Source organism: Cavia porcellus, unplaced genomic scaffold, assembly GCF_034190915.1.
Source record: "Cavia porcellus strain 051 isolate PalLab524CR breed Dunkin Hartley unplaced genomic scaffold, mCavPor4.1 scaffold_25, whole genome shotgun sequence".
NCBI lineage: Eukaryota > Metazoa > Chordata > Mammalia > Rodentia > Caviidae > Cavia > Cavia porcellus.
The window spans coordinates 47,906,790-47,915,014 of NW_026947508.1; positions in this window are offsets into that span (position 1 = coordinate 47,906,790).

Consider the following 8,225-nt stretch of genomic DNA (forward strand, 5'->3'; position numbering starts at 1 on the left):
GCATCAGTCTGGAAAGTTTTTCACCTTCACACCAGATCCTGCTCATTCTCAACTTTTTCTAATACACACCATGTTTTACTGGAACTGATTGTTAAATCACTGGAGAGTTCCTCTTTTGAGGGAATCAATGCCTAAGCATTAAGGCAAATGAAACCTAGGCCAAAGCAGCATGTACAGAGGGCTCTAGGTTCATCTCCTCCGATATTTTTGCTTCACATTGCAGTTTAAAATTCATCCAGCTAAATCTTATTTTTCTTACTTGACCATCGGTATTTAATTCTAAGTATATGTGCACAATTTTTGCATACAATTCTACATTTTAGATTAAGCTTTTCAAACACTTCATCTCAGACAAGTTTTATTATGTGATTCTCAGGAAGGAAAACTCCTAATTGTTCAACAAGTAGTTATTATTTGTGTGAGTAATTAGATAAATTAAAAATAATCTAAAGAAATTGAGCAATATTCACAATTATGACTCAGAAGTTTCAATATGTCAATTGTCTTCAATAAAAATTCTAGCAGGTTTATATATCTGAAAACCACTAAGCAATATTAACTTTTATATGGATGAAAAGAATAGTGAAGCCCTTTCCTCTGTGTGCCCAGCACGGGCAGGGAGAGCAAGAAGACCTGCATCTGCCTACCAGGCTCCGCCACTGGAAGCCCTTTATTCCACGCACCCAGCATGCGCAGAGAGAGCCAGAAGATCTGCTTCTGCCTGCCCAGTACCACTACCAGGAGGCTCTTTCTTCTGTGTGCCCAGTGCAGGCTGCGGGAGACTGATAGATCCATTTCTGCCTGCTATGTGCTGCCCCCAAAAGGCAGCCTGAAGGCAGCCAACAGATCCACCTTCACCTTCAGGGAGCTGCCCCTGGAAGGCTCCTTCTTGCAGGCAGCTAGTAGGAGCAGGGATATACAGCCAGGTAAGCCCTGTGCACACAGAGGCCACAATTGGAAGCCCTTGGTTCCCTCAGGCAGCCACTAGAAGAATCAGACAAACATACCTCTGTGTGTCTGCCACCATTTTGGGAGTTCCAGTGTAGAAACACAGGCTGAGAGAAGTAGACCCACCTCCATGCACCCCTGATCATCAGGGAAGCGCCAGAGTAGCTGCAGAGCTCTGGAGAAGCCTGCTTCATGCCCTGCTACCTCCCTGTAAATCTGGAATTAGAGAAACCCAGGAGCCTGTCTCAACCCCCTACACTGTCTAGGGGCAGCCAACGTGGGAAGTGCTGAGGGCTCCACAATCAGCTTGTTGGGAGGAACCCAGGAGAATGTCAAAACGAAGGAGCAAAAGGCAAACTCAGACCTCTAGCCCACACTCAGTAAGTCTGGGAGAGACAATCATGGAAGAAAACGGAAGTCACACACCTGAAATCTCTGAGAGGATAGCAACTGAAGAAAGGAAACAACTTCATGAGATTGTAAAAGCAGTCAAATCAGAAATAATGTCTCAGGTAAAAGAAGAAATCACAAACATACTGAAAGAATTGTTTAGCAGGTCTAAACAAGACATAGACCAAAAAAAGAGGAGCATAGGAAAATGATGGAAACCTTGAATGAATGTAGAAACGAATTACAATGCATGCAACAGATTCAAAGAGAGATCCAGGAAATTAAAAAGTCAATTGAAAGCTGGCAAAACTGCTTGAAAGAGACTAAAGACAGACTTTCAAACCTTGAAGATAGGATTGCAGCTAGTGATCATGAAAAGAAAGATCTCTTAAAAATAACACAGAATAATGAAATAACAACTCAATGGCTGCAAGATGATGCAAGGAAGCATAATTTATGTGTGATAGGCATCGGTGAAGTAGCAGGAGTCAACATAAATGAAATTAAAAGGATATTCACAGGAGTAATAGAAGAAAACTTCCCAAACATGGGAAATGAATCTGGCATTCAGGTAAGTGAGGTATATAGGACTCCAACTAGCCATAACCAAAGTCAATCTACACCCAGACAGCTAATAATCAAGATTCCAGAAATTCAGCACAAGAACAGAACATTAAAAGCTGTTAGAGAAAAGAGACAGATCCCCTGTAAAGGAAAGCCAATTAGAATCACAGCAGACTTGTCAACACAAACCAACAAGTCAAGAAGAGTATGGAGTGAAGTGTTTCAAACCCTAAAAGAAAACAACTTCGAAGCCACATTGATCTACCCAGAAAAACTACCTTTCAAAACTGATGGAAAAATAAGATACTTGCATGATAAAGAACAACTGAAGGAATTCATGATTACCAAACCAACCCTACATAGAGTTCTAAAGAATATTCTAGAGAGAGATAAAGATGACCATGGTTCCAAGAACAGCAGCAGAGGAGGATTGCCAAACAAGACAGGCAATTGAATGAAGGGGAAAAGTGGAGGACCAGCAACAGGAAGACAGCAGGGCAGAGACAAACCAATGGATGCTAGTTGTAACCATTAATGTAGATGGCCTCAGGTCAGCAAGAAAAAGAAATACAGGGAAAGTGGGTCAAGAAACAAGATCCTTCAATATACTGTATACAAGAAACACATTTAACTGGAAAGGAAATTCATGGACTGAAAATCAAAGGAGAGAAAACAATTGTTTCATGTGACAGGAGACCAAAAAAAAAAGCAAGAGTAACTTGCCCATCCACCACATAATGGATAAGAAAGACGCAATATTTTAATGCAGTGGAAAGTAACCCAGCTATAAAGTAGAATAATCTCAAGGCACCTGAAGGTAAATGGGCACAACTGGAGATCATGCTTGTGGCTGAAACAGTTCTAACTCATACACGTGAACCCTAGCATAAGAAACAGAAGGAGTTATTGGGATCCAAAAGCAAAATAGATCATGTAAGAGCAAATGGGAGGAAACACCTGGGAGGGAAAGGTGGAAATTACTATTGATTTCTTGTTGTCTTATCTTGGAACTCTCTCATGGTTTACACAATTTTGTTAAGTTTGGCTTTCTTCTGCTTTGTTAGATTTTACACTGTCAGATGAAAGGCTCAGCTATTTTGAATACTGTAATTATGTTTTCCTATTATATTGCTTTGAAGTCTTACAATGCTTTCATTCATTGGTTTGATTGGTTTTATTCTGTTTTGTTTGCCTCTATTATGTGTGATATCATGAACAGCTATTTTGAAAAAACAAGACATTATGGCAACCATTACTGATTTACTATCATCTTTTTTTGAAGTCCTACCACTCTTTTGTTCTTCTGTTTTGATTGGTTCTATCCTGTTGTGTTTTATTTGATTTTATTATGTGTGATGGTATAAACAAACTTTTTAAGGAGAATGAGATGTTATAGTAGCCATCATTCATTTCTTATTATTTGAAGTCCTGTGATGCTTTCATTGCCTTGAATGATTTTATGCTATTTTGTTATGCTTGATATTATTGTGTGTGAAGGTATGCTCAACTATTTTGAAGAATAGAGACATATGGTAGCTACTGTTGATCTCCAGTTGTCTTGTAAAGTGCGGGGTGCTTGCCCTGTTCTGTTCTAATTTGCTTTGTTCTGTTCTCTTTTGTTTTATTCTCCTTAAAATACAAAAAATTATAAAAAAAATAAAATAGGGGCAGTTCAATATTATATTACAATAAAATTTTTATTAACATTTAATGGGAAAAAAACTAAAGTTAAAGCAGAAAAAAACAAAAGGCAACATTTCCAGGGAAGAAGACTTATGTCACTGGAGTCCTACAAGGTGAGGTGGTCTGAATTGTCCTGCAGCCCAATGATCAACTACAAGAGACAAGATAGAGGGGGATTGTGGGTCGATTTGGGCAGTCTCTGCCTGTCCAGCTCTGGTCCCACCCAACATCCAAATGCCTCGCTCCTGCTCCTTTTCAATGGGCGCTGCTGTGGAAGCACTTGTCACCCTAGAGGTGGCAGGAGAGGGACGAAACAGAAAATTACTGTGAGAGTGCCCTTCTCTGTGCTATTCCAAAGCACATACTAAGAAGCCCACTTCCTGCCAGAGAAGCCCCAGGAAATGACCCCACAGCAAGACCCCGTCCCAACCCTTGTCCAACCTCATTGGTGGTCCCATTCTCTTGCTTTGCTCCTGGCCAGCAGCAGCCTTTGGAAACTCCTCCTGGTGGCACCAGCATGAATTTTGCTGCACTCCCACCACCACCCACAGTCACTAACCCCAGCCTCCTACTCACCTCTGGGATGGGATCCCTCTTAGCGGACTCTGAATTGGGCCGAGAATGTGCACAAGTGCAGGATGATGTCCGAGTCTGGAAGGTTCAGGAGTGCGTAGGCCACGAGCTGCTTGAGGTTGGCCATGTCTGGGCACTGACAAAAGTCTCCTGGGTACTGGAGAAGCCAGGTCTCCAGGATGGAGCTCAGAGCCCTAGGAGCAGGAGGGCAGGAGAGTCAAGAGCCTGGCTTCTCCCAATGCCCTGGGCCCCTTGTCATGGAGCCTGAGGGGAGCGCTGCTCAGCAGAGTGCACCCTGCCCACCAGCAGCTGGGCACAGGGGGAAAAGGTGTAGGGACCAGGTGTGAATAGTCTGTGCCCTACACCTGGGCAGCCTCCACCCAGGATGGTGTGGGCCCTCCTGCCTAGGAATGGGCTGTGTGCAGGTGCATCCTCATGTGGACCTGCTCACAACCCTCATGCACAGGACCCTAAACACAGCTTCTCCTGGAGGCCCAGCGTGGGATGCCAGCACTCTAGTGGAAATCAATAAACAGTGAGAGATTCTCTTTTTTTCACCTGCCCACATCCCAGTTCCTCTGATGCACCCTACTTTGGAGAAAGGATTCCTTCCTCCCACTTTTTTTTTATTTAAAGAAAAAAATAGTAAAAGGGTACAGATAATACAGAATTTAAAAAAATAAACAGTAAGAAATCACTAGTTAATAGACTGCATATTGTCATCTTAGAAATAGTTGATCAAGTAACAAAATTAAGCATACAAAGTGGACATTCAAACAGTGAGACTGTAAACAGTTGTGTTCAATGTTCCAACAAAACTTAGTAATATGGTCATCTATCTTACACACCTAAACACACTTGCAGTTGTGTCCTTTAGAGCACTTTCTTTTTCTCTCTTTTTTACAATAACATTTACACATTTTGGTTTTATTACTTCCAAAGTTCTTATTACTTTTTTTGGAAGAGAATAAAACCAAATGTGACAAAACAAAGCAGAGTCAATCAAAACAAAGGATGGACATAGTATGTGATGTAAAAACAAAATACAAGGTAATCAACAATGGTTACCATAATGCCCCTTGCTACCTTAAAAAGAATTGCCTATATCATTAGGTATAATAAAATTGAACAAAACAGTATAGAACAAAACCAATAAAATCTAAACATTGGAGATATTACTGAACTTTAAAAGAAGATAACAGTCAAACCAGAATGGGAATCATAGTGAATCTTATTGCCTTCAAAGTAATTGCCTATACCCTCAAAATTGGTAATATCAAACAGAAAAGAATAGAGTAAAATCAGTCAAAACCAGACAATGAGAGAAATACGGAGCTTCAAATCGAGTTAATAGGAAATCAAAAAAGTTACTATAATATATCCTACTATTTTTTAAAAAAAATTTTCCTTAATTAAAAAATAATAATAGGGGCTGGAGATTTAGCTCAGCGGCATAAGAGCCTGTCTTGCAAGCAGGCAGTTGTGAGTTTGATTCCCGATACCGATAAAAAGGAAAAAGACAAATAATAATAATAATAATAATAATAATAATAATAATAATAAAACAAATTTGAAAAAGGTGGGGAGATTGAGATAAAAGAGGTCAGAACAGATACTGGTCAGAACAGAACAATTTAAGCAACATAGTGTTTCACCACAAGATAACCTGACTTAATAGTAGTGAAATAAATCAAACTCACATGTATGAATATCGAATAGTTTCCCTAGTGTAAGAAACGATACAAATACATAAAAGTATGTGGTAATCATGATTCCCCATTATGTGGTTTTGAAGGCTTATAAAGTTTTCACTCATTAATTGGAACGGTTCTATTCTGGACTGTTTGATATTACTGTATGTGATGATATGAACAGCTATTTTGAAGAAAACAAGACACCATAATAGCTAGTGCTGATTTAATATCATCTTGTTTTGAAGTCCCATCAAATTGTTGTTCTTCTGTCTTCGTTGCTTTTATCACGTGGTATCTTATTGGATTTTATTATATGTGATAGTATAAACAAAATTTTTATAGGCAAAGAGATAATATAGAAACCATTGTTCATTTTCCGTTAGCTGGTTCTAAATACCCTGTAATACTTCCATCATCGTGAATGGTTTCACAATGTCTTGATATGTTTGATGCTATAGCATACGAAGTTATACTCAAATATTTCAAGGAAAGAGACACTATGGTAACTCCTTCCTCCCTCTTAGCCCAAGGCCTCTCACCTCTTGTTCTGCTGGGCCTCCTCAGAGTCTGGGAGGAAGGAGTGGTACCTAGAAGAGCAGAAGGGTGTGACCTTTGAGCACTCACTGTCCTGGCGTCCCAGGAGGTCTAGAGGACCATGTGACTGTGGGATGGCAAATGAGGCAGGGAAGCCTGAGAGGTCCCTCTGCGCTGCTCCCTGAGGGACAGAGAAGCCTCAGGAAAGGTAGGTGCTGTATACACCTGTGTGTAGTGAGTGCGCCACATCTCAAGAAGCAACCAGAGGGCCAGGTTTCCCCTATGGTTCCCCACTCTGGATTTCCATAGGTAGAAACTGAGGAAAAAGAGGATCCAGCTAGACAGTTCCTTCAAGAGGCAGACTGGGGAAACCCTACAGCCCCGGGGCCCCACCTCCTACCCAGAGCCAGATCAAGGCCAGGTACTGGGAGCCTCAGCCTATTTGGTCCTGAATACATCATGTGAGCAGGAATCCTCTGAACAAACCATTTTCCTCAAGGAATACCAGGGGTGAGAACAGTTCAGGACATCTCCAAGAGCCCTCAAAGGGTCCCGGGGCCCCCTGACTTGGAGGTGGGACACACCTGAGCAACAGCAGATCCAACACCTGCAGCGGGGTGGCGAGCGTCCTGTAGATGGCCAGGAAGGCAGGCACGAAGAAGGGGTCCCCGCGCAGATGGGCGGGCACCAGGTTGTCCACCAGCTTCTTCAGCATGTCTGGCTCCAGGCTTCCCACCTTGCCAGCATCCTCCAGCTTTGGGCTGGACTTCTTGGGCCATGAGGTGAGAGCGAGAAGGGAGAGTTTAACCTTGGTAACACTAGCCAGCTCTCAAGAGCTCAGCACCCAAGCAGATCAGCTGCTAAGGGCATCCACTGGTTTCTCACACACCCCCTCACGCACACTCCCCCACACACCACCCAGGCAGGCAGGGCTCTGGGCTCTCCAGGCTGACACTAACCTGTTGTGGGCGGTCCTGTGTCACCATGGGGGTTCTGGGCACGGTGTGCTCCAGGCTCTGGGGCTGACGACTACGTGAGCCTTTCAGCTTTCAAATAAGACCCTCTTTCCACCAACTCTTGCAGCCCGAGCCTAGGACTTTTGGAAACAGCAAGAAAACTTCCTGCTGACTGTTGAATCCCTCTACCAGTAACTGTAGCCAAACAGCCTCGAGGGTTCTAGATTCTATTAGGCGCCATTTCAAGGAAGGGAGGCCACTTCCTGGGGTTCCCCTCCCCTACCTGCTTCTCCCATGTCCCCTCCAACTGCTAGATGACCCTTCCCAATCTGCTAGTTGCAAAAGCAGCAACATCCAAACAAACACATCCTGCACTATGATCCTTGTGTAGACCCCAGTTTCTCTTGGGCAGAGAAAACTCATGAAGAACCAGAATCTTCTTCTTCGTATTAAAGTTGAGGGGCTCAGGCCACAGAATTCATTTTGGGTGAAGCATAGGGTGAAAGTTTCTGCTGAGGGCCAGTGTGATGTCTGGGGCTCTGGTTAGGTGTAGAGTGATCACGAGGGCATGTCCTTGAAGTAGGATTGAATGGTTATCACATCAGGTTGGTTTAGGAAACTAGTTCCTGGTTAGGTTGACATCTTTTATGTTAAGTTCAGGGTTAGAGTCCTGTGTCATGTGTGAGTCTTAGGGCTAGATGTATTAGGATTTGTTCCCTTCTAATTTTAGTGCTAGTGTTTTGGTTAGTGGCCATGTCATATATTATTTTCGTCACTAAGCACATGGCGAAGAAAATTTTATTGGACTGTGAGCAAATGTAATGTTAGGATTTTTAGGGACAGATGCTGAGGATATAAGTGGCAGGGTTATTTTGAGGATTCA